The 25,597-nt window shown below is 44.3% G+C and overlaps 1 pseudogene; it reads left to right on the plus strand.

Annotated features, from left to right (window-relative positions):
• LOC120840043 overlaps positions 1-25,597 on the plus strand; it is an 89,269-nt pseudogene that overhangs the window by 59,915 nt on the left and 3,757 nt on the right.

Below are 25,597 nucleotides of genomic sequence, written 5' to 3' on the forward strand. Positions count from 1 at the left end.
TGGTCGCAGCACAGCACACAAGAAACTAGGCCGGGAATCAGACATTCCCGGATCGGAAAGAGCTACTACGTCACCCGTGAAACCTTTGCCACATGATGACGCTCCTGCCATTACCCGCGCCCAGACAGCGGACTCAAGGCGAATTTTTTCGGTAGCTCACCAGTGACCTAGCTGTGTTTGGAGATTTATGTTTGTTCTTTGTGCCTCTCGTTCCCGTTCTCCAGGGATTATTTTCGTCATTCTTGTCCAGCTCGCTTTCACCTTTGCACTTAATTGCATTACAATAATAAAAAAGCCTCCGGTTCATCGGTCCGACGACTGCGTAGCCTGTTCCAGGCTTTCAGCTTAGGGAGAGAAAGAAAAGAGAGGAGTATACGAAAATAGCAGCTTCTTAAAGGCCAAAAGTGGTCGCCCTCGCGAAGGCTTATCTTCAGGGTTATCCCAACAGTGAACGCATCTAGAGGATTTGTCCCCTATATCCTCTTGAAAGTTCGACCCAAAGTTAATAGTGCAGTGGATGCTACCCGTGGCCTTGGCCTTCAGGCAGGTGGCGTGCTCTGCCTTATCTCTAGCTTGGATACTGTAGTCGAGTGATCCTACCTGGAGACCCGATTGGCCTAAAACAAGCACAGCGTCTACTCTACTGTGAACACCGAGTGAACAAAACAGTTCCATACTTCCTAAGAAACTGACCAACCCAAAAGTGTCCCCCAAGAGGGCATCCAAGCACACGCTGGTCGGGGCGCGTGGCTAGCGTGGCGGTGCACTGATACACCTAGAGGTTTTTAAGGAAAAGGAGGATGCTCATTGTCGGTGCACAAATACACTGGCTGGCCAACTGAGGGTGCATCTTTCAGGAAAGGGGTGAATCTGCTGATGATACACCCGACTACACCCGTTTTTTCTTAGATTGAAGGGGGAGCTGCCCTAAAGTGAACGCAATGGCAGAGGGGTCGTTCATGTGAACCGTTATACAGATGATACCAAGCAGAAATTATTAAAAAAATTGTATTATTAAAAACACGGAGTGTGAATCGCACGGACGAGGAGGAGATCAACACAGCGCTGTTTTGCGTTCGTATCCTCTGTTCCCATATACTTCATGATTTCTTTTTAATTTACTGGCTACCAACTGGTCCAATCATCAGCACCTAGTCCTAGTCAACAAATGTATGCGGCAATGTATTTGTATGCATTAACACTGTGCTTACAGTAAATTCTACACTCATTTATTAATAAACACAAACAAAAACGAGGCTGCAAGCTAGCTATACAGGCTAGACACAAATAATTTATTCAAAACTGGTTCTCTGAAGGATGACACAAACTCAGAGAAGTGTCAAACAGAGCTGGAGTTTTAATAGACATAAAAAGGCATAGGCGACCCAAAAGAGAAAATTCAAGGGAAGACATGAAGTCACTTTTTACAATTTCTCTTCTGTTTACCACCCCTTTACAAAGGGAATTTCTTCCCGGACCTCATTGTGTTATTCTGTTCTGTGTTATACTGTGTTATACTGTTATACTAGTATACCCGAGGACAGCAATCGCAAAGACGCAACCTACTAACATCTGGGTAAATTTGATTAAAAAACAACAGAGAATGCCCTTGAGCTTTCAACCTACAGAAATAGAAAATATCATGCACAACATTCAGATTTTTAAAAAAAATACAGACGGACATCATGCCTGTTTCTAAAATAAATATAGGCCAAGAAACTTCTTCCACTCGATGGCAAAACACAGGGAAGGCATTCAACAAATTTCTAGGTTTCATCATTGTTATTGATTCTTTCAGTATATATACGAAGTTGTGGTCATTCTCTTTAGTCAAAGTTATTTCAGTAGTGTTCTGTAAGAACACACATTTATTGCATTAGATCACGTGTTTTGATGCAGCTGAAGATAGATCCTTATTTTTCTGCAACATTTATACTAAGTTCAATCGCTCGTTAATGCAGGATTTTGTCACGTGAAGTGTTCTATGAGGTGAGCGAGAATTTCTAGCGGTCCTTATGACATGTGCTGTAGGCTTTTGTATTACTGGCTTTCTTTTTGTTACTTTGTGGCATATGGCAAGCTATATCAAAATTAATTGCATGTCCCAGCTGAACCAAGTGGGTAGACCCAACCGTCAAAGACTGCAAGCCACTCTCTTCAAGCCGTACAGAGTGTTCTATGAGGTGAGCAATCATTTCTGGCGATCCTTGGTACATGCCGTGCTGGGCTTTATGTAAAACTGGCCTTGTCCAGTTTGATCCAGTTTTACGGAAGGAAAAAGTGGACCTCTATAGTAGGATGGTGCCCGGTTGCATGCAGATGCACCCGGTATTTATATATGCATTATAGAAAACTTTATATTTTGATTCGAACGAAATTTTAAAACAAATGGCGTGAGTGTTACTTGAATGCCACCTTTGCTGTGTGTTTATGGGGCTCGGAGGACATCACATACGGGCATAACTGTCGCAGTATGTTAATTATATCTAATAACCAAAATGTTTTCATAACACTTTTAATTAATGATTTTAGGGGGCATGTTTCAATTCTAGTTTCAAAGGCAGTGAATATTAGACTCACCCAATTGACACAATTTGCGAATGGCAACAAGTTTCGAGATATTCAATACTAAAAATCTGACTTTTCGTCATCCAATTCCAAAATCTTGAACTAAGAAGACCTCAGGATGTTGTGCGGATGGGGTGGCTTCGAACGCACCTTCACTACCTTGGAAGTATGACGCCGATGCATCCACCAAAGACACACTGTCGAGATAATGACGACGTGCCTGGTAGGACCGTCACTCTTCTACCCACCATTAATGGCACGAATCCTTGAGTTCAAACTGAGTGCGCTTTCTGCATCTGACATTAAAAACGCAAAAGTTGGAAGACGAATATCGCGAAGCCTCTTGGCTTTTTGTGAATTGTTTAAATCAGGATAGCCTCTAAAATGATTGGCTTTTAACACTGCAGTTGCAACATGGCCCATTAAGCCATTAATTACAAATCTAACAGGCTTTGGTCAATTAGTCAACATACTGTGAGAGTTATCCCCTTTACTAATATCTGCCGAGTCCCATGAACACGCAGTGAAGAAGACGGTGACAAAACTTTCACGGCCTTTTTAAAAATTCTGTTAGCTTTCAAATAATATGCTGTGTCTACATGTAAAATGACTTGTAGAATGTAATCATGCATATAATTGTTATACAGCTTTGCTTTTCACTCAATTAAAATATTGCATTTTTTATTCCAACCTTTCAAACATAAGCAAAGCATCCAGTTGGGTACTCAAAATGTATTCTATTCAGCCATAAATTCAACGGACTACCTCTTGGTTTGCCTTTGGCTTCGTACTGAAAATAATAGGCATGTGCGAATCATAGAATTTGGGCTTAAATTGGTTAATGATTTGAGAATATTAACTTTTCAGTTTAATATCACATAGTTTCTGCACCTCTCTCCACGCCCGCAAATTCTGGGTCCGTTTACATTAAGTCATCCAGCGGCCGCAGGTTACCTTTTGGGCCACCGAGATTGCTCTTCTATTGATGCAGACAGTTCATCGTATGTTTACGGATAAAACAGCGCGGACAAGGACACTGGACAGAGAAGATGTACACAGACGGAGCGCTGACTGCCAACTGTTTATTTTTATAGAAGTACCTAACGGCGTAGTCACACCAAACAATTACATCACGACGCATGACCGTTACATGATCGTCACAAGTTAAAGCCCCTCGAAAATGCCAACCCACAATCATAAAGACCTATTGAAGGCACGCTGACACAGTTGTCTTTGAACTTGGAAATGTAAAAGGCCTCTGTTATCTCCCTAGTTCGTTGGCGACTGTGTCTTCCCAGGACCGTGGTATTTTCCAAAACCGGAGAGCAACCACATCTGTCGCAGTGAACCGCCATATTCCTTGACAGAGATGCCCTAATCAAACACTCGTGTTCGCGTAGTCTATCAATAATGCAGCGACCGGTCTGGTCGATGTAAACGTTTTTACAAGTCAGGGAATTACTGTAGACACCCCCACACCCACGCAAGGGTCAAACTTGCTTTTATGCTTCTTATCACGTGCGGCACTGACAACCGATCCCCTCTCCACCCTCCCACACAAGCGTCCCAGCTTGGCCGGTGCTGAGAAAGCAACCGGAACATTGTGGCATTGCGCCACTTTCTTTCACCCAGCGGTTCTCAAACCTTGATGTGTCGCGGACCCCCCGTGTGGATCGGAGAAGATGATGGAAGACCCCGCTTGTAGTCAGGGAAAGAATATATATAGGTTAAATATGATAGCGATTTATTGAATGGATATATCTAAGGGTTAGTGTGAAGTAGACTTTTGTTATTGACATATACACAAGCAAGCCCACTCGAAAATTGGGACGTTTCTTCTCAATACCAAAAAACGATAATTTTTATTGCCCGGCTTGACTGATCAGTCTGGGCTTCGCGGACCCCCATTTGAGAACCACTGCTTTACCCTTTGCGCCACCTTATTGATATAGGGCACCACCACCGGTTTCTGCATAGGCATCCTACCCATAACTACCTCCGGATGTGTCACCCTCCTCAAGAGGCACTCGGCCACTCCTACCAGGAGATTGCCAGGATTGCCGCCCTCCTAAATTTGTTGGCCTGGCTACGAAAACTCGTCGTCATTTGGTGAGGACATGCCCTGACGAGCGACCCCCAAAAACTACTGAATATGACTTTCCTTCTAACTATGTTTGAATGACTCGAGTCGAACGCAAGCTCACCTTTCTTCAACCTTACGACAATAGCACCAACACACGTGGGAGTCCAAGAAAGTTAGCTTAATGCAGAGGTGGAAGCGCTGCGCCGATTGCGCCATTGTGCGCCAATCCACTCTCGTTGCGCCATCCTGCTCCCAAGGTTACATGTTGTACCAAAACTAGCCAAACAAGTTTTTTTTTTCTTTTTTTTAAGGTTATATCTGTTGAAGTATTCTTTTTCAGTGGTCACAGTGGTTTGCCATGTTTTTGTTTAGGTAATTCTGAAAAAAATAGGGACTTTTAGCAAACCGTTGCCGCGTATCGGGCACTACCGGATCCTTTGAAGCATGATTTTAAGCGCGCGCCCGAGTGATACCGTGACCGCGGGGCGCGCGCTTAAAAGCAAGCTTCGAAGGCTCCGGTACTGCGCGGTACACGGTAACGTTTTAAAGGCCCTATTGCTATGAAACCAGCATATTGATCTGGTCGTGTCAACGGCGTGTAAGCCTGATCTCCGAAAATGACACATGCACAGGTCACAAACGACGAGGCGATGCTCCAATGCATCGTTCCGTCATTCACTTAATCTTTTTTTTGTTTTTTTTGTTTTTTTTGCACAGTGGCACTGAACATGACGGAGTGTATTCGAAATACGACACACACGCATTAAATCGCCGTAAAATCTCGTACAAGCGCCCGCTCCCCAAAAATCGCACAACCCGTTTTTTTTTGTTAGTTTTTGTTTTCATTTTATTTATTGCATGATTTGCGGTATCGGTACGCGACAAGCGTGCTCGCCACGGGTTCCCTCGTGCTTATCGCACCGTGACACGCAAATCTGCAGCACCCGTACTATGCGGGGTATCAATCACCATGACATGCAAATTCCAAATTCGTTCCCGCATTTTTTTTTTTTTTTTGCTCGCAATTTTTACGCGCGATATCGATTCCGTGACACCCGAGTTTGAGGGGGCCGGGTGAAAAGCGCGAATGCGCTGCGTGCGCGTTCTGCTGCCGTACCCGTCACAAGGGAGTTCCTACAAAGTTCGTACTGGTGTAGGCCTTTAGCGGCCATGAGTGGATGTCTAAAATAATAAATAAAAACGTGCTCTCCTGCCGCAATACACGCAGTAGCTGAGGGTAGTACTGCCTGCTGACTCAACTGCTATTTAAGTAACAGAAAAAAGATATGCTAGTTGATCTTTTACCAAAATAGAATAACATAGAGCTATAGGCTGATTTTGGAGTAGCCATAACTATTCTAAGAACGCGAACCACTTCACAACGGCAGCCACGAGCGAGAGTTAGATATTCCGTACATCCCGCCGGTACAGCCCAAAGATGGAGGATGGCAACATCCCGGTTTGTCGTCTGCTAGCGGAGTCGGGCGCGTGTCCTCTCTCTTGTTTTACCCCGCCGAACCCGCTGAATTTCCCGGATATGTGAAGAGGGCGCTGTTGTGGAACAAAATGGTGCCGCCCAGAGAGCGCTAAATGGAATGGTCTATAGTTGGAGTCGCGAATGGAGGGGGCGGTAGTCGGTGAAAGTGGCATACGAAAGGAGGCCTGTTATGCAGTTTTGGTTTCAAGTTTCAGCGTGAACCATGTGTTCTGTATATTTTAAGTTTATTTGATTATTATTTTTTCAGCACTATTATTTCTGCAGCTGTTTGAGATTCTTTTTTTGCTTGTGTACGCAGGACTCTTGGCACGTTGCCTTACGTTTCAAAGCGAAACGGGAGCGCAAGAAGCTCCGAGATCAGGAGCGAGCTGAGGAAGAGGGCGAAGAAGAGGCACCACCCTTAGCGAAAAACCGGGGCTCTTAAAGTATACTTTATTTGCACTTCCAGAAGTATGCTTGATGCTCTAAATTGGCCGGTTTTTAGTATACTTCTGACGCACTTCAAAAGTAGCATTTCGCCATACTTTTAGTATACTTCTAAGCATACCTGTAAGAGGCATTTTAGTATACTTCTTACGCACTTCAAAAGTAACATTTCGCTATCCTTTTAGGATACTTCTAAGCATGCCTTTAAGAGGCATTTTAGTACACTTCTTACGCACTTCAGAAGTAACATTTCGCCATCCTTTTAGGATACTTCTTCTAGTACACTTCTGAGCAGAATTTTAGTATGCTTTTATGCAAGCCTTTAGTACTATAAATTGTACCCCGGATTAAATTTGGAAGCAGGCTTTCAAATATAATCGGGGGTACACTTAATAGAACTTTTAAAGCATTTCACCAATTTATTCCTGACCAATTCCAGATAAGAAAAGTAGAAAATTATATTGATTTAGCAATTGCAGTGGTTTGCCCTTATCGAAACCGAAATGCATTATGTTACAGGCTTTAATGTAGACGAGTTCAAAGTGATGACAAATTAAAGAACTTTTTATTAAACAAATATTTTTTTCAATAGAATGAACACATGTTGCCTACAACAAACACTTACGATGGAACAAAAAACGTAATACTTTTAGTGGCTTACAAATATCACAGATGCACTTAAAGCTTTATAAACAAGCTCTTATTAGAAGAAAAAAATAATTACAACTATCATGCTGAAGAAAAACGAGCAAAAATAGTATTGCACCTGTTAATATAAAACCTACAATAGTTATCATCTACCATGACTGAAGTAACATCGCCTACATGACTGAAGTAAAATGAATGAAAAAAGGTAATGCACTTGTTAAATAATATCTAAATTAATCACTAATCAGATTTAAGAGAAAAAAAAAGCCAATGCGCAAAATGAATGAAAATGAAAGCTAATTTTTTTTTTTTCATTCTGCAGTTTTCTTTTGTGTGTTGGAGGCTTTGTTTTGAGTGTAGGAAGCATTGCTGCACTTCCTTTACAGGTATTCTTTCACGGACTTCCGAGTTTTTCCAGGGAATTGGCAGTAACAAAAGCTGAAAAGAGAAGACAATAGACAATTAAGGAACTTGCCTTAAGACTCCATATTTACTTAATACTACTTAAAATTATACTTCAGGTCCACATAATTTTAGAAAATTTCACAAAAAGAAACCCACAACAAAAAGTTAATCATCTAAATATATTGAGCACGGGGACCAATGACTATGTTTATTGGCAACTGTGAAATATTGCTGCTGTGAAATAATGTAAAACAAGGCATTTCGTCAATTTGCAATGCATTAAAGGGATCATGAAACAAGTTTACTGTGGAAACAGTCTGGAGCTCGTTACTTTTATTTCTTTTACCTTATCACAAGTACGAGAAAACACACCGTGATCCCTCAAAATGTCGCGAGTGCACTGCGTAATCAGAAAGGAAAAAAGGGTCCATTTTTCATCATGCAGCTTATCGTGGCCACAGGAACTACTGGCTTGGCGCCAATAGTGGTCGAGTTTGCGAGTTGAGCAGGTATCTGCCCAATTTGAAGCTAAGGTTTTTATAAAAGTTGTCATTCACTCATTTGGCCCCCAATTCATGTCACACGCACGTGACCGGGAAAGGACTCTAAAGGTTGAGGGGCCCCCCAAGCTTAAGTCTATTTAATTTTTTTAATAAAACTAGTGCACCTTGGAAAAAATTGTTTTCTGATCTTCACTGCACATGTGATGGTGAGATACTGCCACACTTACTTGGCCGCAGTCTGGAGACTATTTCATAACCCCTTTAAAAGCCTGCAAACATAACATTCTTTGTGAAAGGGACTCTCAAACTTTCTGACATCAGCGAACAAAAATTTACTATTGTTATTGTTAGCCGAGGAGCCCCTTCCACTCTTGGCATTGTTGCAATTGAGTGTATGACAATGGTGTAGGAACGATTGAGGAAGTTCAGGTGCTGAAAGAACCCTCAGTATACTTTACTAGGAACCCTGTTCGAGAACCAGTGCCTCAGGATATTTGGCTAGAAAGTCGGAGATAGCGTAGCTAGACAATAAATTTAAACACACAGATGACCACATTTTTTTAAATTTTGATTCTGACATCTATTTTATATTATAATTCAGGGTTTACTGATATAAAACCAACTGAGGCCATACTGTACCAAACAATTACTTTAAAAACAACTGAACAAGCTGAAAGTTTTTGAAAGATTCAGCAGCCTAAAGCTGGGGTAAACAGTCAGCTATCTTCAGAAAATTGTACACAAAAGTAAACAATACTGAAGTTTCGTTAAGTTTAATCGCTGATATAAATCGACGATCAAAATTAAGCAGAAGGAACATCAGAGTGAATTATAATCTAGGCAAAAATTAAAGTATGCTAGAACTGGGGCACATTATTGCAAACCAGAGGTGTAGCGCAAGACGTAATGACACAAAAAGACAAATACGTCCCCCAACATAAGCCAAAAAGAAACAACCATACATGAGTACCGAGACACAAGTCCAATGGTGACCAGACAAAAGCTCACCGGACAGAAGCTCACCCATTTTTTCGTAGACCCACACAATAGCTCACCCCCTTTTTTTGGCTACCCGGTGAATCACAAGCTGGGCCAAAGTGCGGACGCAATGGACATTGCACTATTTTTAGAAGAAGTGGTACCCCATCTCATGCAACGGTGTCGACAGGTAAGCCATAACAGGCACAGAAGCAACGATTTGGGACAAAATTTAGGTCACCAAAATGAGTGGAATTGAAGCTGATAAGATCAATCTGGGTTGACTCAAGGTGTGCCACAACCGTCTGGAAAATATTTGCAAGGGGCTCCAGGTACACCGAGATCTACCAAGACTGCTGGAGGCAGCCTGTACGGGACTGCATTTCCTTCTAACCAATCGATAAACTTGTTTCCAGACTAATCAACAAACCATGTGCCTATCAGATTTAAATCATTGTTGTGTTTTAGTGTCGCACGCATGCACCTAAGTTGTCTGCACTCGTGTTAAGACCAACATGAAATTTTCACGTGGTGAGCTTTTGACCGGTGAGCTTCTGTCTGGTGAGCTTTTGTCCAAGATTTAAGTCCAATATATGTCAAGAGTAGACTTAGTATTTGTTCCTGTTAAGTTTGATTGCAATAGTGCCTTGCTATTTCCTCTTTACGGCAATTTACTCACCTATCAAGTCCTTAACTCCCTTTTTAGGAAGCTTTCCCTTCATTGCCGACCCCGTAAGGCAGCAGTTTGTCAGGGCCTCAGTTCCAAATACCATGACCGCGAGTTCCTGAACGTAAATAGATGGCTGCTTCGTGTCGACATGCTTCAACTGCGCTTCGGGAAGCGCAATGTCTCCAGAGGTTATCTGAAACATAAAAATAGAACCAAATACGGTCATTACATCCATATGAATGCCTTTTAGATGAGCGCATGTGCACGAATGGCCGTGACATGCTGGTGGTAAGGAAGTGTTTGATGAAGAGAGCTAGCTAATAGTAAAAAGGGTAATAAGGCTAGTTTGAACATTTACTATATAAGGTCCACTGGTCAGGCTAGTCACCATCACATTGGCGCAAAGCGTTTTTGTTTAATAGGGCGATTGATGCCTCACTCACACGCTTTTTTCCTTTTTCCCTAATTTCATATGCTTCATGCAGTTCTCTGCTTGTTCTGTCATTGTATTTGCGAGAATCTTAACATAATGCAATACCGGGGAACAGAGGCATCTGCTGCAGTGAATGGCGAGGTGGCCAGACAGGCTGGCTCGCGTGGCAGCCACATGCTCACGGGCAGGGTCATTCACACATCTGGCCCATATGCACTGCCCCTCACAATATTGGTATCTGATACACAACGCCCAAAACACACCCAGCAATTTTATCCTTGTGTTTTATGCTGCAAGGCTAAGACGGCGGGGCATGGGCCTGTTGATTCTGTGGCAGAGCCAAGCCACCCTATTGTGTGCCGAAGACATCACAGTAGTGCGGTACCGCTGACCGACTTCCTTGAATTGTGTGACACTGAGTGTACATACCTGCCAACCTGTGGATTTTCAAATTCGTAAAAGTCGCGCGGCTGCGGCCGGGGGGGGGGGGGTGTTACGTGAAGCGATGTGCAGCTTAATGTCAGCCTGGCCAGCGTGCGAAACGCTTACATCACACGTGTACGTGCTACACAATCCAAGCTTCTCTTGCTTTTTGGGCGGCATGAAGCACGGAAATTTTGACGTGTAGGACTTCAGGAACACCTGAAAGTACCTCTTTTGAGGTTTCGAGTTCGGCATTACGCCGTGAAGCCACCGTGACCAGGAGAATGCTACAGTTACACGTGCAACAAACACAGACGCCATACTTTTTGCCTCGAAACTGGCCGAAACAACGAGGCCCCAACAACGTCTGAACACGCCGAACCAACTTGCACCTGTGCACCGCCGAACACACGAACAAAGGCTTTGAGCTTTGGATTGGTTTTCGATTCGTGGCCACCGGATAGACGGATAGTAAAAACAACGACGCCGCTGTGGACGGTACCTATCGCCCTCTTGTGGCAAAGCAAGATAGCACCAACATTGAAGTTACAAAAACAACAACAAAAAAAATAAAAAACAATTTTTTGTAAGATTTGAAGCAAGATTTGTAAAATCGTAAAATTAGTCCCAATTTGTACATTTTACGAAAAATTCGGAAGAGTTGGCAGGTATGAGTGTAAGTATGGTACCACATCTGGTCTCACATTGGGCCTCTCACGAGCAGGTTTGTTTATGCCTCAACTTTATTTAACAAGCTTTTGGCGACCTGAATTATACACATCTGCAGGTAGCTTGCTTCTGGATAAACAAACCCACTCGTGAGAGGTCCAATGTAAGACCAGCTGTGATACCATACCCTCAGTTTCACACAATTAAGGGAAGTCGGTCAGCACCACCGCATTCCTGTGGTGTCCTTGGCATCCAATAAGATGGCTCGGCTCTGCCACAGAATCAACAGCATAGAGCAGCCGTCTGAGCCTTGCAGCATAAAACACAAGAATAAATTTGTGGATGCATGAATGAACGTGCCCATGAGCACGTGGCTGCCACATGAGCTAACCTGTCTGGCCACCTCGCCATTCACTGCAGTAGATGTTCCTGTTCCTTGGTGTTGCACGATGTTAAGATTCTTGCCAGATACAATGACAAAACAAGCAGAGAACTGCATGAGGAATATGATATTTAGGAAAAAGGAAAAGAGTGTGTAAGTGAGGCATCAATCGCACTATTAAACAAAAATGCTTCGCGCGAAGTGATGATGACTAGGCTGGCCAAAGGGGCCTATATAGTAAATTGTCTTTCCAAATAAACAACAGTTGCGAGTGTGCCAAGGCTAATAGTAATCAATATTATTGATTACTATTAGTTATATCCCTAACAGCCATGCAAGTGTCCCTTTAAGAGAAGATGCACATGGGCAGTAGTAGGTGCCTCCAACTATAATTACGCTTCTCCACTCTGTGATTGCAGCCTCCGGAAGTTCTGAATTGGCAATCTTGCAGCATGCAGCAGTCGACTGGGGAAGTATTATCGAAGCTGAAGAAAACATCCGCTGTCGAGCACATTCCAGGCTTGGTCTGCGTCGTTTATTAAAGCAGTTTCCTGATTGTTTTTTTTTATTTTGAAAATGCTAGTCCTTAAAGGCAACGCCCAGAAATTTTTAAGAAACTTCTACACATTATGCGATCGAGAATGAAATGTGTCCCACAGTGGATACAGAAAACCCCAATTATGCGTCCCCGGTTTATGCACGACTGGACGAGTCAGCAGAAACTCACTGATTTCTTTTGAAGTTCCAATGTGATAATAAAGATTGATTGGCACCTCTGTTACACAATTTCTAGGTTACATTCATAGTTGCATGAGGGTTCTAGCTTCTTCAGATTCCAGCAGATTATCAGCTTAAAGGCTGTTTGGAAGTTCTGCATGTCTTTGTCCCGTAACTGTTGTTTTTTGGATTATCCAATGTTGTCGCGCAGTCTCCTGAAAGTCATATAATCGAGGCACCACTATATCCTCCAGCTTTGAAAACGCCTCAACCGATTGAATGCTGCGCGCCCTACAGTGGCTGAATGAGAACGTCCGCTGGCCGCATTCGTGGAGTTTGGCAGCATCACTCGGAAAATCATCGAAAGATAGTGGTGAACCTAATACACTATTTCCATCCAGTTCCCAGAATTTAGAAGGCGTGCGTAGAGGCAATGAGGGATATATCTGTTGCAAAAATTGTTCCCTGGGTTCTAACAGAATTATATTTAGGTTATGAAAATGATCAGCAGAAAGCAGTCCTGACATTGTTGGGGTGGCCTAAGCCTGCATGAACAGACACCCCATATACAGCATCTAATTAAAAAAAGAACCTTTTAAAAAAGAGGACGGGTCTGCTGAAACCTTACAAACTACGAACAAAGCAAATCACTGAGATTTAAGGACACGACAGAAACAGAGACAACACAAAACAATTCAGAAATGAAACCAACAATACGGTTAGCGCTGTTTAAAGAACCATAACCTGTCTATGCCTCAACATTGCTAAGCTTCTTCCATAGATTCCAATGCTTACCTCTTCGCACATCCTGGTGTAATGTGGAAACTTAGGCCTCACATTATAAGGTCAGTAAGTATAGCTATGGTTCTAATAGTTGAACCTCTCTAATAGGCACATTTTTTGCTAGAACATATGGTTCGTTCACACTTTGAAAAAACAGTCTTGCTGCCGACCGAATGTGGTCACCAAAAAAAGACCGAACTGTTCAGGCTTAGCAGAATGGACAATTGGGAGAGTTTACGGTAGAGATCATTATAACTTACAGTGCGACTAGGACAAAGAGAGACAGAGGAGAAAACACAGGCCAAGCGCTTAACGAGCAACTGATTCGATTGAAAAGGAAATACATATGATGATGCTGCTGCTCCTCCAGGCATGCCCCTCCGTGGTCCTGGCGCTTTTTCTTTCACTCAACACGATACCAGCCGAATTATCCGAGATACAAAAAGCCGATCTCGCTCTTCATCAAAGCCACTGTGGGCTGGCTCACACACAAGGATCTGTTTTGTGTTATGTAGTACGTCTGCGTCATTTCTCGGGGTAGTTTCTGGTTGCGTCGGAACATCACTGTCGTGTTGTTCAAAAGGGGTTGGCATCCGCAATCCCGGCAATGCATTGTGAGATGTGTGTGAACGGTTCCTTTCATAGAACTGTGGTGTTTTCGTAGTCCTATGTTGAGGCAACTCCCAGTTTGTCCTATGCGAAAAAATCGTGAAATACCTTAAGACAGATCCAGAGATCGAGCAATGTGACCTCGAGCAGAAAGAGAAAAGGAAAACTTCAGTCATACCATACATCCACCACCTTTCCCACGGACTCAAGAAAGTTGCCTCGAGATACAATGTGAATGCTGATTTTTCCGCCTGCCACAATCTCGGCTCTGTGTGCTCCACAGTCAACAAACGTGCGAGAAATGAAGATCCTACATCTCAGCCGCAGCAGCATCAAACACGGTATGCAGTTTGTCGCCTGCATAAAAAGTGTGGTCTACAAGATCCCGTTTTCCTGCGGGCGTGCCTACATGGGACAAACTGGGCGTTGCCTCAAGATAAGACTACAAGAACACCACAGTTCTATGAAAGGAACCGCTCACACGCATCTCAAGATGCATTGCCGGGATTGCGGATGCCAACCCTTTTTTAACAACACGACAGTGATGTTCCTACACAACCAAAAACTACCCCGACAAATGATGGAGACATACTACATAACACAAAACGTATCTCTGTGTGTGAGCCAGCCCACAGTGACTTTGATGAAGAGCGAGATCGGCTTTTCGGATCTCGGATAACTCGGCTGGTATCGTGTTGAGTAAAAGAAGAAGCGCCAGGGCCACGGAGGGGCATGCCTGCCTGAGCAGCAGCAGCATCATATGTATTTTCTTTTCAATAAATCCGTTGCTAGTTCAGCGCTTGTCCTGTGTTTTCTCCTCTGTCTGTCTTTGTCCTAGTCGCACTGTAAGTTATAATGTTGAGGCTTACTACTCCCTGCCGTTCCCATATGATGTATCTGGGAAATCAGTTTCCTTAGTACAACCCTACCGTGCCAGTGTGCGTCGGCGAAGGAAGTTAGGAGGTCAACTTTTGACAAACACCATGCATTATTTTGAGTAGGTTACCTATGCTCATTGCTCAGTGACAACCAAGAAATATGCGAGCACCGAACGAAAGCTGTCCACAGCACGGGATCTGATTTTCGTCTTGGCGAGAGTGAAGGAGCTAAAAGACTGTTTGCAAATATGTTGCCTGTCAGTGCAAGAAAAAGAAGAGTTTGGGAAGTCAACGCACTGGATTTTCTGTGACCAAAAGGGGGACCGAGCAGAGCACAGATTTAAGATTAATAATTAGTAAAGCATCATCAATCAGGTGCGACTCGTGTTCTCACCGAATGGGCAGTCAAGGCTGACATGACACTCGTATTCAATCCGCGCTTTACACTGACTCCTTTTAGGTGACATGGAAAATCGGTGCCAAAACCTCAAGTTCGTCTAAATTGTGTTGGTTTCGCCTGCCATGAAGTGTCAATCACCGACGAAAACACAACAAAAAAGACATTGATGTATCGTCTGCTAAACGAGATTTAAAATGATTTGTGAACGTCTGCTATATCACAAAGGATGCAATAGACCTTTTTTAAAAGCTGCATCTTCCTACCCTGGCACCAAAAGGCAGTGTGCTGTCGCAAACCAACTGTAGCTGAGGACAGAAATGGACGAGCAAGACAAGGAAGGCAAGCGGCAAGGCCATTGCAAGCTGAGGAGGCATGTGACAGAGCCTTGCACGAGATATCCTCGCGTCGCCGAAATTCATTTTCTTGCTGCACATAAGCTGACATTCCCTGGTGTGACATATGGCAATACAATTCCTGCCTTTTGTTCTAATTAAAAGTTTTCTCCAGCAAAAAAGAAAAAAAATATCAAAAAGGTCTTTGATCGATCCGCTTGCCACAGGATATTCCACAGAGTTCTGACACCCAGCGTCAAAAGTCTGCGATTGTGGTTCGAGCATCAAAATAATCTGATCAAATTTTGACGCCCAGCGTCAAAATTTCGTGTGAATGAGCCATTACGGTTAGGAAAAAGACAAGATAAAAGATTCACACCTTTAACTGCGATGTGAAGAAAAAAAATTGTTACATACCATATTCTACACAATATCCTCTTGAACCACAGGGCCTGCCACTCCACGAGTCTCCATAGCCGCAACAAGGGGTGGCACACCTGCCGGTAGGAAGCATCAAATTATAAGAAAATTACTGGTTCAACAGTCAACACTGAAATCACAGGCGCTTTGAAGTTACACACATGTGACACCTGGTTTAACATTAAGGAAAATTAAAAGTGCACACGATTAAAGCAAACACTGCACCAAACTTGCTCCTAGACTTCAAACTTTTAATATGAATGGTGGGAAAGCATGAAGCTGTGAAATCCAAGCCTGAAATCCCATGCTGGACATGTGTATACTCACCATAAAGAAACCATTCGTGAAATTATCCGAGCCCTTCAACTTGCACTAGAAATATTGCTCTCCCTTCAGACTGCTTCGCCACCCCAATACCCCTCAAATCTCATTCCCTGACCTTAGTCAGCTCAGTTCAGTGGCTGTCACTTTTATTTTCAAAATTTCTCTCCTAGTGCACATTCAGTATTTTTATGCATATTTCACTGCTTTCGACACGGGCACTCACTGTCAACACGCCGCTTCACGAACCGCTCCCAAATCGAGTAAGAATGCTGCTGCCACTCTATATCATACTATGAGTGGCCCCATTTCACCTATGTACAGCTGCAACTTTAAAGAGAAATGGACAAGCTATTCCTGTAAGGAGAACAGCAAATTGAGGCATGAAAATTGGCACTGTGTGTAAACATAGAGACAGTCAAACTCCAAACCCAAGCAGGGTCAGCTCTCGCATCACGATTCAGTGCTTTACCATCACACCCTGATTTTGAAAAAGTCGCTCCTGTATCAGCATTCAGTTTAACTAAAAAAACTTACGGAATCACAAAGAATGGTAGCAGCAGTAGTACTCATTTTGGGATATGAAGAAGCTTGTTGACCATTTAACGCAGGGAATTAAAGCAAAGTGTAGATAAAAAAAATGTTTTAAACTTTATTTTTTTGCTTTGTATACATCTTTGTAAGTATAGCCTATGGGCGCCGCCATCTTGCTTACTGGGGGGTACTTAGGTACACTGTGGGCCGCGCCATAATCTGACTACAACGTCTTCTCAAGGCATCGTAAGTAGGTTATGGCGCAGCTCACGCGCTCTCCAGCTAGGAAGATGGCGGCGCCCAGGGGACGTACCTGGAAATGTGTCTATGTAATCGATCACTAAAGTTATTTTTGGTGCAAATGAACTTCTAAGCAAAAAATCTTTTAGGTTGCGAATTTGCGACATCGAACAGTTAGGCCTGGACAAATAGGTTATACTGTTTCACCTTACATCCGGATGCAGAGGACGCTACGTTACAACCTCGACCTCCTGTACTCCGGCTTTGGCCGCCCTAGCCTCAGCGTCCCCCAGTCAGGTCGGTCCTGGTCTCAACCTGCTCCATGCTGGCTTCAGCCTCGGTGGCCCTGCCCTGGCTTCGGCCTCGTTGGCCCAGGCTTTGACCTTATTAGCCCTGGCTTCAGCCCCGGTCTGAGGCTCACTGGGCCTGGTCTCGACATTGCTGGCCCAGGTCTCGCCCTCCTTTATCCGGGCCTCCTTGGACCTAGCAGAGGCCTCTTCAGCAGAGGCCAGGGCAGGTACAGCGAAGACAGGTCCTCGAGCTTGTGATGCAACGTCCTCAGGATCCCCAGAAGATGCACGGAGCTATAAACAGAAAATATAAGCAGTAATGATAGATTATCAGAGTTGTACAACAAAGTATAACATTGGAAGTCCTAAGCAACTGCTTCCCAGAAGTGACCTCTGACTGACCCGCAAAGTTGCATTCCCGTTGCCCACCAACTTTTTCTAATGCTGAGGAAAATAACATCATATGTCATCTGCGCTCACAGTGCAAAGGTTACTGAAACAGTATATCTACAGTCTCCAATTACTTCAGCGTTCTGAACAGCTTGCAGTTTGCATGAATGAATAATTGATAAGTACACTTGAAAAAGCAATAATAACATTGATTAAAATATATCTAACCAAGCACCAAAATGGCAACATTATAAAAATCTGATGTGCACTCCATAAAGCTAACACTTTCTAACAAAAATGTTGTTATACATACCCTGTGACCTTTCAGCTCCTGGCGAAGCTTTTTGAGAAGCTTGTCCTCCACAGTGTCTTTTTTTTTCTTGTGGGCTGCTTCTTCTGCAACGAGTGATTTCAAGAAAAAAAATCAGCAAGTTTTTGCAAAATTTCGAAAGACATTGCGAACGTCGCTGTTGAAGCCGCAGGATCACAGCGTGGTTCATGTTCCGAAGTTCCGCAATTATAAGCTGCGCCATTGTAAACTCATTTCCTTGACGTCACACTTCGAGCAGAAGAAGCTCTTGTCGAAAAAATAATCAGCGACGGACTCACCCGGTCTGTGTCCGCCGGAGCATCATCTCGTAGAGTGCGAATCGTCATCATCGGGGAACACCATCTGTAGTTCTTCAGACCATTTCGACCAAGTTTCCAGTCGCTTCCCGGTCGTTGGATGCCACTCAAGCCGTCCCGCTCACCTTCGATGAAGCAACAGCGAGCGTTATTTCATCGCTCCACCCGGACTGTGCTGCGCCGCCACCGTGTTGATATGCGCCTCCCAGTCCCGCGCACTTCATGGCGCTCGTTTCCGACGACGAGTCAGAGAAGGCGGGAATGGACGCCGTCAAGTCTGGCATCGCGGTCACCGATGCGAAGCCCGGTTGCGACGCTAGGGTCCGTACGAGCTCACGGTCCGCGGCCATGGCTGTGCTTTCTGGTCGAGTCAACGGGAACACTGAACGGCCTCTCGTCGGTGGCGGAAACAATGGACGCGCACCACCGCCCGCGAAGAAGACTCACGTTCGTCGGCGTGAACGTGGCTGTCGCAGCCACCACTGTTCCGGGAAGGCTCAGCGGTAATCCCACTTCTGAATGCTAAAGTTTTCGAAGTAACGTCATCGAACGTTCATAAAAAAAACTGGTTTATTTAAAGACAACAAAACTGACGGCTGATCAATCCGGCACCATCTGGATGATTGTATGGCTATGGATACTACTGCGGCACCTTGCATAGCACTTTGTAACGGGCGGTAGCTTGCGCCACCTAGCTTAAGTCTAAAAAGCGACGTATTCGCAAACGTGGTCGGTCACGCTCACGACTGAAAGAAATACCAAGAACTCAAACGCGTCACGACAGCAACAGACCCCAAATCATTCGAATTTTAACACTGCAATGAAACCACGCGGAGCTCTCAGACGCAGACACGATGAGGCTTGTTTTTTCTGCGTCGACGAAACTCAGGAGCATCGATTTCGCGACCCGGTGCACCACTACACAAACTGCACTGCTTTATAATCCGACTGAGAACTATCGACGACAGAAGATTGCTCGTCGATGTTGGTGGGGCAAATAACACGTAGCACTGATGATTAAACGATGGAATCACAGACGTAGTCGGTCATGCTCGCATATTTGTTGATGGTCACCAAGCAATCACTTTCTTTGTACGCGGTGTTCGGATTCATCCGCCAAGCTCCTGACTTTTGCAGGTTGCGATCTGATATCAGCCTCCCGAAGCTGGTGGATCAAACGGTAATAGCGTATCTCACTCGCTGTTGCAGGCTGCTCACCGCGTCCGTGTAACCAGAGCGAACTGGAAACGACAACAACTACGCTGAGACTGCAGTGGCTACCTTTCATATTCCTGAAGATATCAACTGAACGTACCTTTCAGAGTTTTTCTTGCGCTCTTGTGAGGGGTAACCACTGCGTCAACGCAACTATTGTTGTCGTTTCCAGGCGGCTCATTTCTTGATCGCCACGCCGGGAAGCTACGCGTCCACAGCGTGTGCGCAACGTATAATGGTCACTACACTCATTCTGGGACGGTGCAATCGCAGACGTAGTCGGTCACGCCTGCCACCGGAACGTTGAGAACTTGATCAGGGGGCTCACTTACAGCACTGAAACGCCACAGCGCTCAAAACAACGCGAGCTGCTGACGCCATTTCATGACACAGACACAGCGACGAAGCCCAATGTTGTCCTCATTTCATGGTGCGCGCAGCTAAGCATACTCGGTGTATGCTCCGATTATCCTTTCAGCGCACTTCCATAGTAAACTTTTCGTTCACTAAAAGAAACCTTAGAGAGGCAACTGATAAGTCACTGCACGAATACTTACAAGATCCTTCCAGCTTACTTCCATAACGTTCTTCTAGTGCACTAAAAGATACCTAGGGCAGGCTACTAGTAAGACGCTTCGCATGAACTTAGAAGCTACTTAGGTCTTAGCTAGTTTACTAAAAGTATACTATTACAGTACTTACTTCAAGCATACTAAGAAAGGACACTAATAGTACAAGCCTACTTCTGGCTAGAATCCTTTAAGGACAATTTTAGTATACTTTTTGAGAATGAGTATCTTAAAAGACCGTAAAGTACACTTAAAGTAACCTAGTTTTCGCTAAGGGCAGCGCGACCGAAGCAGCAGAGGGTGCCGAGGACTCCTTGCCCGAAACGCGTGATCAGGCCTGGCAGGGTATGAAGGATTGTTTGAGAAACATTATTTTAAATTATATTATAAAGTTAAGTTTGACACAAATTCTGTACTTCCATCAATTATATTGTAGAATGTGGTGCTCCCAGCCGATGGAGAGGACAGTGAAAGCGTGGACGGCCATGTCCTCGAAATGCAGAAAGAACTCTGCAAGACCAGGCCCAACATGGTTTATGTGGCCGACGCCATGGCGAGAACGTTCGCCTCACTGCGACTCTGGGTGACGACGGAGAAGCCGACTGTTGCCGCTGTCCTCTCTATGTACCCAGCGTATCAGCTTGGTACCATCGTGAGTATTATTGAGATTGAAAACTTGGGTGCCAGAGAGGAAGGGTGCCATTGTGTTGACTGTTTTTGGTTTGCTTTGGTCCTCTAGCTGCAGCAGGAGTTCACTGCTGCTACAGGAAAGTCAATTCAGGACAGCCTCACAGCTGCCCTGGCAAAGAGCTGCCTCCGGATCCTGGAGGCTGCTGGAGGGAAACGTCATCTCGGCGAATGTTTTGAAGACCTTGACAGGAGGATTGCAATGGACGACAACGGTCTATCTGATGGTAGGAATTGATCAAAGCAGTCAAGGCGGACAGAATGAGTATGGATAACAGATACCTGCAATGCTCAATGCCGCTGCGTGCGAGTTTTAAGAACGAAGGAAAGGAATACTGATTGGTCTACAAAATTCTGCTACCTGAGGCCAGATTTACAAAAAACGTCTGATCTTACGACAGCTAAGAAGTTTGTAAGTTACCAGCATTGTAAGAGGCGAAATTGATATTCACAGACGCATTTTTAGGGGAGAGGAGGAAGGCGCCGCTTTTGATCAGGAAAACGACAACTTCCGTCATCTCGCCAGTCTCTGAACACCGCAAGAGCAGACTGTTACTATGGAGATGGCATCTTGAGCGTCCCAAACAGTCAATCAGAAAGCTTACCATGCTGGAGCAGACGCTCATTTCGAGAAAAACAGAGAGGCAGCGCCAGTCGCGGCATGCTCGTCTCATTAGGCTTGTTTGTTTACTGTGCTCATGCAGTATGATGCCGATACCTACCGAAGGGGAAATGGTCTCGAATGTTCAGTTTTATCGAGGCCAAGAAAATTTTTGTCACTAGCGCCAACAAATGACATTAAAGCAAAACGAGACGGGCCGAATTTGCTTACTTAGTCGTGCGCAAGGAAACAAATTTTCACATAGTTTTTCAAGGTCTCGTGGACTTGGAAGGACGTAGGCGATATTGAAAAAGGGAGTCGTGCAAAATGCTCATAAATATGCACACCAGACATAACATGGATTGTGGAGTCGTAACGCACAGGATGAATGCTTGACCTGCCGGCCCGTTTCCGCATACCACATGCTGCAAAAGAAATCTGTACGGCATTTATTTGAGCTATATGTCAAACGAAACGACGGATCTAATGTGCGGGACCCTAATACAACTTTGCGAATGCGTCCACTACAACCACACATTTCCCGAGACGCCACTGCAGTCCACTTTTTTTAAAAATCATGAGCGAGCGATGGGGGAACACTTTTAATCACCAAATCAATATCACGCTATCCATACGAAAGCGGTCGACCAGGTCCGCTCAAGACTCGTGCAGGAGGCCCCTTCCGCTGATTCACTATGGCGCGCCTAGCCGGCTCACCCTTCTAGGCCTTGCAAGACAAATTTGGTCGTCTTTTTGAATCCTGGGCTGTGTCCTGGGAGCGTATTTTTGCATCCTCCTTTCTGTTCTCTTGCTGCTTGAAACCGGAACGCACGATAACATGCAAAACAAATGGCCCTCGCTTGTACCTTAAACTCTTCGGTTGTCGCGGGATCACGGCAAGGTATCCAATTGACGTGCAGCCATGTTGACTAAAACGTTTGTAAGACACCTTGGAGGTTGTTGTAGGACTTCATCGCACATCACACAAATTTTACGACAATTTTATTTGGTGAATACGGATTTGTTTTCAGGTTTTGTCGTAGAGACATTTTTCATTGTGAGATTGTTTTGTGAATCCAGCCTCTGGTCTTAATGGTATTTCAATTAAGCCGATCTACTTGGCCTTAGATTTTTCACTGAGTCACCCATATCTTGTGATAAAACTCCCCTCGAGCTACAGCCAGCTTATGCAACCGTTTAATCACTGTCATATTTGAGTCTCTGCCATTATGTGACAGGATGGATGCAAATGCAACAACACTGGTTTTATACCGCTCCCTGAAATATCTCTGGAGCGTGCTGCAGAGCCATTTAAACTCAAGTGTCGAGTGACAGGTACCAGCCGTCCTGAGTCTTTTAAGTTTTCTGCCCGTCTCCCGGCAGCAGCCGAACTGGCCAGGCTCCAATTCAGGTAGTCCAACGCACCCGCCTTAACGGACCTAATCAACAAGTTGTAAATACACCATATCTCTTATTTTCAAGACAGCAAACATTTTCAGGTTGGGGACTGAGCGACGACTACGGGACCCACCTGTCTGAATTTTTTGATGCTACAATCTTACCTCTCTGAGCATTCTAAAACATTGTTCTGAAAGCTCTTGGTTGGTCAGTTCAGTACCTAAATCAAGGCTGTACTATCAGATTTAATGCAGTCACTCATGTACACTTCTCACACTGTCAATACATTTATCTTGCCACCACATCGTCCAGCATTATGAAAAGGACATCCACTTTCGACTGGTGATTGGTGTTACATTTTTTATTCTACATATCTTTGTCACATTGATGGCCTTTAAAAATAGGTTTCTTACGGCAGCTACTGACAACATCCAGAAGGCATTACAGACCTGTACTGTACATCTTAACTTTTACGAAAAAGCACAAAAAAGCTTCCAGTGCGGCAAAGCAAATGGAAGAAAATTTTGTCTCTTAGGAGGGCACATGGAAAGGTTTACTTGTGGTTGTGGGGAGCATGGGACCATGAGGAGTGGAGCAATTCACGTAACTTCCAGCGTTCTAACCACAAAAGCTTTTTTTTTTTTTTTGGTGTAGACATTTGCAGAGTGCTAGTGCTTCACTTCAGGTTATCATCTTTTGGAAAGGTGCGACATCCCACCATACTGCATGAGTGCCTTGGTTTCGATTTGATATTTTTCTTATAAAAATATATATGTAACTGCATTGAAAACTTTTATATGCAATGTCTTGACATGAGGGTTTATGGTGTGGCGCAAAGAAGCGAATAGTATCTTTGGTGTCTAAGCTAATATGACTGAACAGTTTGGCATTTCCACATTTCAATTTGATTGATGTGTGCACAGGAAACAGCCAGGAGTTTCTAATTTAATTTTAACAACGGAACTTTTTTACACTGTGTTCGACTTTCGAAATTTCTGCAGCCTCATTTCCTGTTTGATTTTGTACTAATTGTCTTCGTGGCTTTTGTTATTGCAGAAATGTTGACCAAGGCCGCACTGTGTGCACTGCCATCTCTGGTCAAGGAAAGGAATGTGGCATTCCTCCGCCCAAATGTAAGTTTTGGAGACCTGCTTGCCCCTTCAACAGCAACCCTACTTAATTTTTCAATTTTGGGGATATGATGGAGTTGGTGATCATGATACACCAGATATGATTTGTTTTTCGGTAGTGTTTATAGCTTTGAAGACATCAGATGTCAAAGGTTTATGTCGGGGACATGGCAAGGCCAAAACTAGCGGCGTAGCACATTGACATCACTGATAACGAACTGCGCGTTGACGCCATGACGCAATGGTCATCCCGCGGTTCCCACGACTGGCTCCGTCACACGAGAAATTTTAAGACTAAGTAAGCGGCAAATTTCTTTTTTTTTTATCGCTCTGCTTCGTATATGTGCACCGAATACAATAAGTGTTCGTGTGTATTTATGAACCTGTTGGTCTAAGAGCGAATTCGACTGTTATGAATAATAGGACGTGTTCGTGCCACTGCAGCGGGTGCAGCATGGCTCTATTATCTGTTAGTTGCTTGCGCACAACAAAGAAAAGTAATGGGAGACAGATGCTGCTCACAAGCAGGTTAGCTGGCTACCGGCCATCAATCGGCGACTGTTTATGTGGCACAAATTTTACGTATTTCAAGATGTTTCCATGGGCGTCCTACACTTGTCACATACTTTAAGCATTTTCCTAGGTGTTTTGGAGTTACATAGTATGCATAGTACGTAAGTCCAAAACAATTACGACAAAGTTGAAGTAGAGCACGACACTGTTAGCGCGAACAAGTGATCGCCGGTTATTTCGGTTTTTGTCCTAGAAACCAAGTGATATCATCAAAACTTTTTATTGCTACGGAAAGAGCTCATTTAGGTCTATAATATAGGTGATAAAATTTCGTAGTCGCCAATAATTTTTCGAAGTAAAATGCAAAAATGTGCCGATGTCGTGTTCGCGATAACAGTGTTGTAGTGTGTATGTGAGACTCGCACAATTTCACCGATATAAAGAAGCGCCGTTCGACTGCCAGCCGCAGCAGTTCTAACAAGTGTACACTACTGGGGTGAAACGGCTGCGATATGGTGCCATTTTGCGCTCGACGCATTTCTCTGCGCCATCCTACGCCATGCTGCATAAACTGTGCCACAACCAATACCTTGCGCCACTATGCGCTAAATCGCAAAACATGCGCCAAAAAATTGTATTTTGTCTTAGTTTCGGTTTTTATCGACTCGATTGGCAACAATGCGCGTGTTTAGCTTGGTCGGCCTTGCAATCTTTTGTACTATTTATTCTTCCTGCGTATCCCGAGTCGGAAGCGCGCGAAAAAACTCGGGTTCTAAGCGCTACACAACCTGCCACTGGGTTGTTATTCTTGAACCATAAGTGGTTAAGCAAGTCGGCCGAGGTGAGGTCGAGTCGTTGAGCGTCAGATTGCCGGAGGCTCTGCGGCCCAGGATTCGAACGTCAGCCACTCGAAAACAAATGAGCAAATGATACCTTTTAGTACTTCATTGTTAGAAGTTGGAACCTGCATTCCAGCAAGATAAATCGTGATTTGATAGAATTGAAATGCGGTCCGATCCGAAACCTTGCCGGCCAGCAGCCCTCACGCAAGCGGTAGATCTGCTCGGCATACTTTAACCTTGCTCCTGCTTATCGTGCTTATCGCTTCAAATACAATAACTCTGTTAATCGTAGCCTGCTGCTTCAATATTGAGTCGCACAATAGGATAAACACAAAATTCGTTGCCCTGTTCCTCCGTGCAACTGCGCGTCCGTTGCAACTGCACGTCCGTTGCAACTACACGTCCGTTGCATACG

This window comes from Ixodes scapularis, unplaced genomic scaffold (assembly GCF_016920785.2).
Source record: "Ixodes scapularis isolate PalLabHiFi unplaced genomic scaffold, ASM1692078v2 PGA_scaffold6__148_contigs__length_123643588, whole genome shotgun sequence".
Classification (NCBI taxonomy): domain Eukaryota; kingdom Metazoa; phylum Arthropoda; class Arachnida; order Ixodida; family Ixodidae; genus Ixodes; species Ixodes scapularis.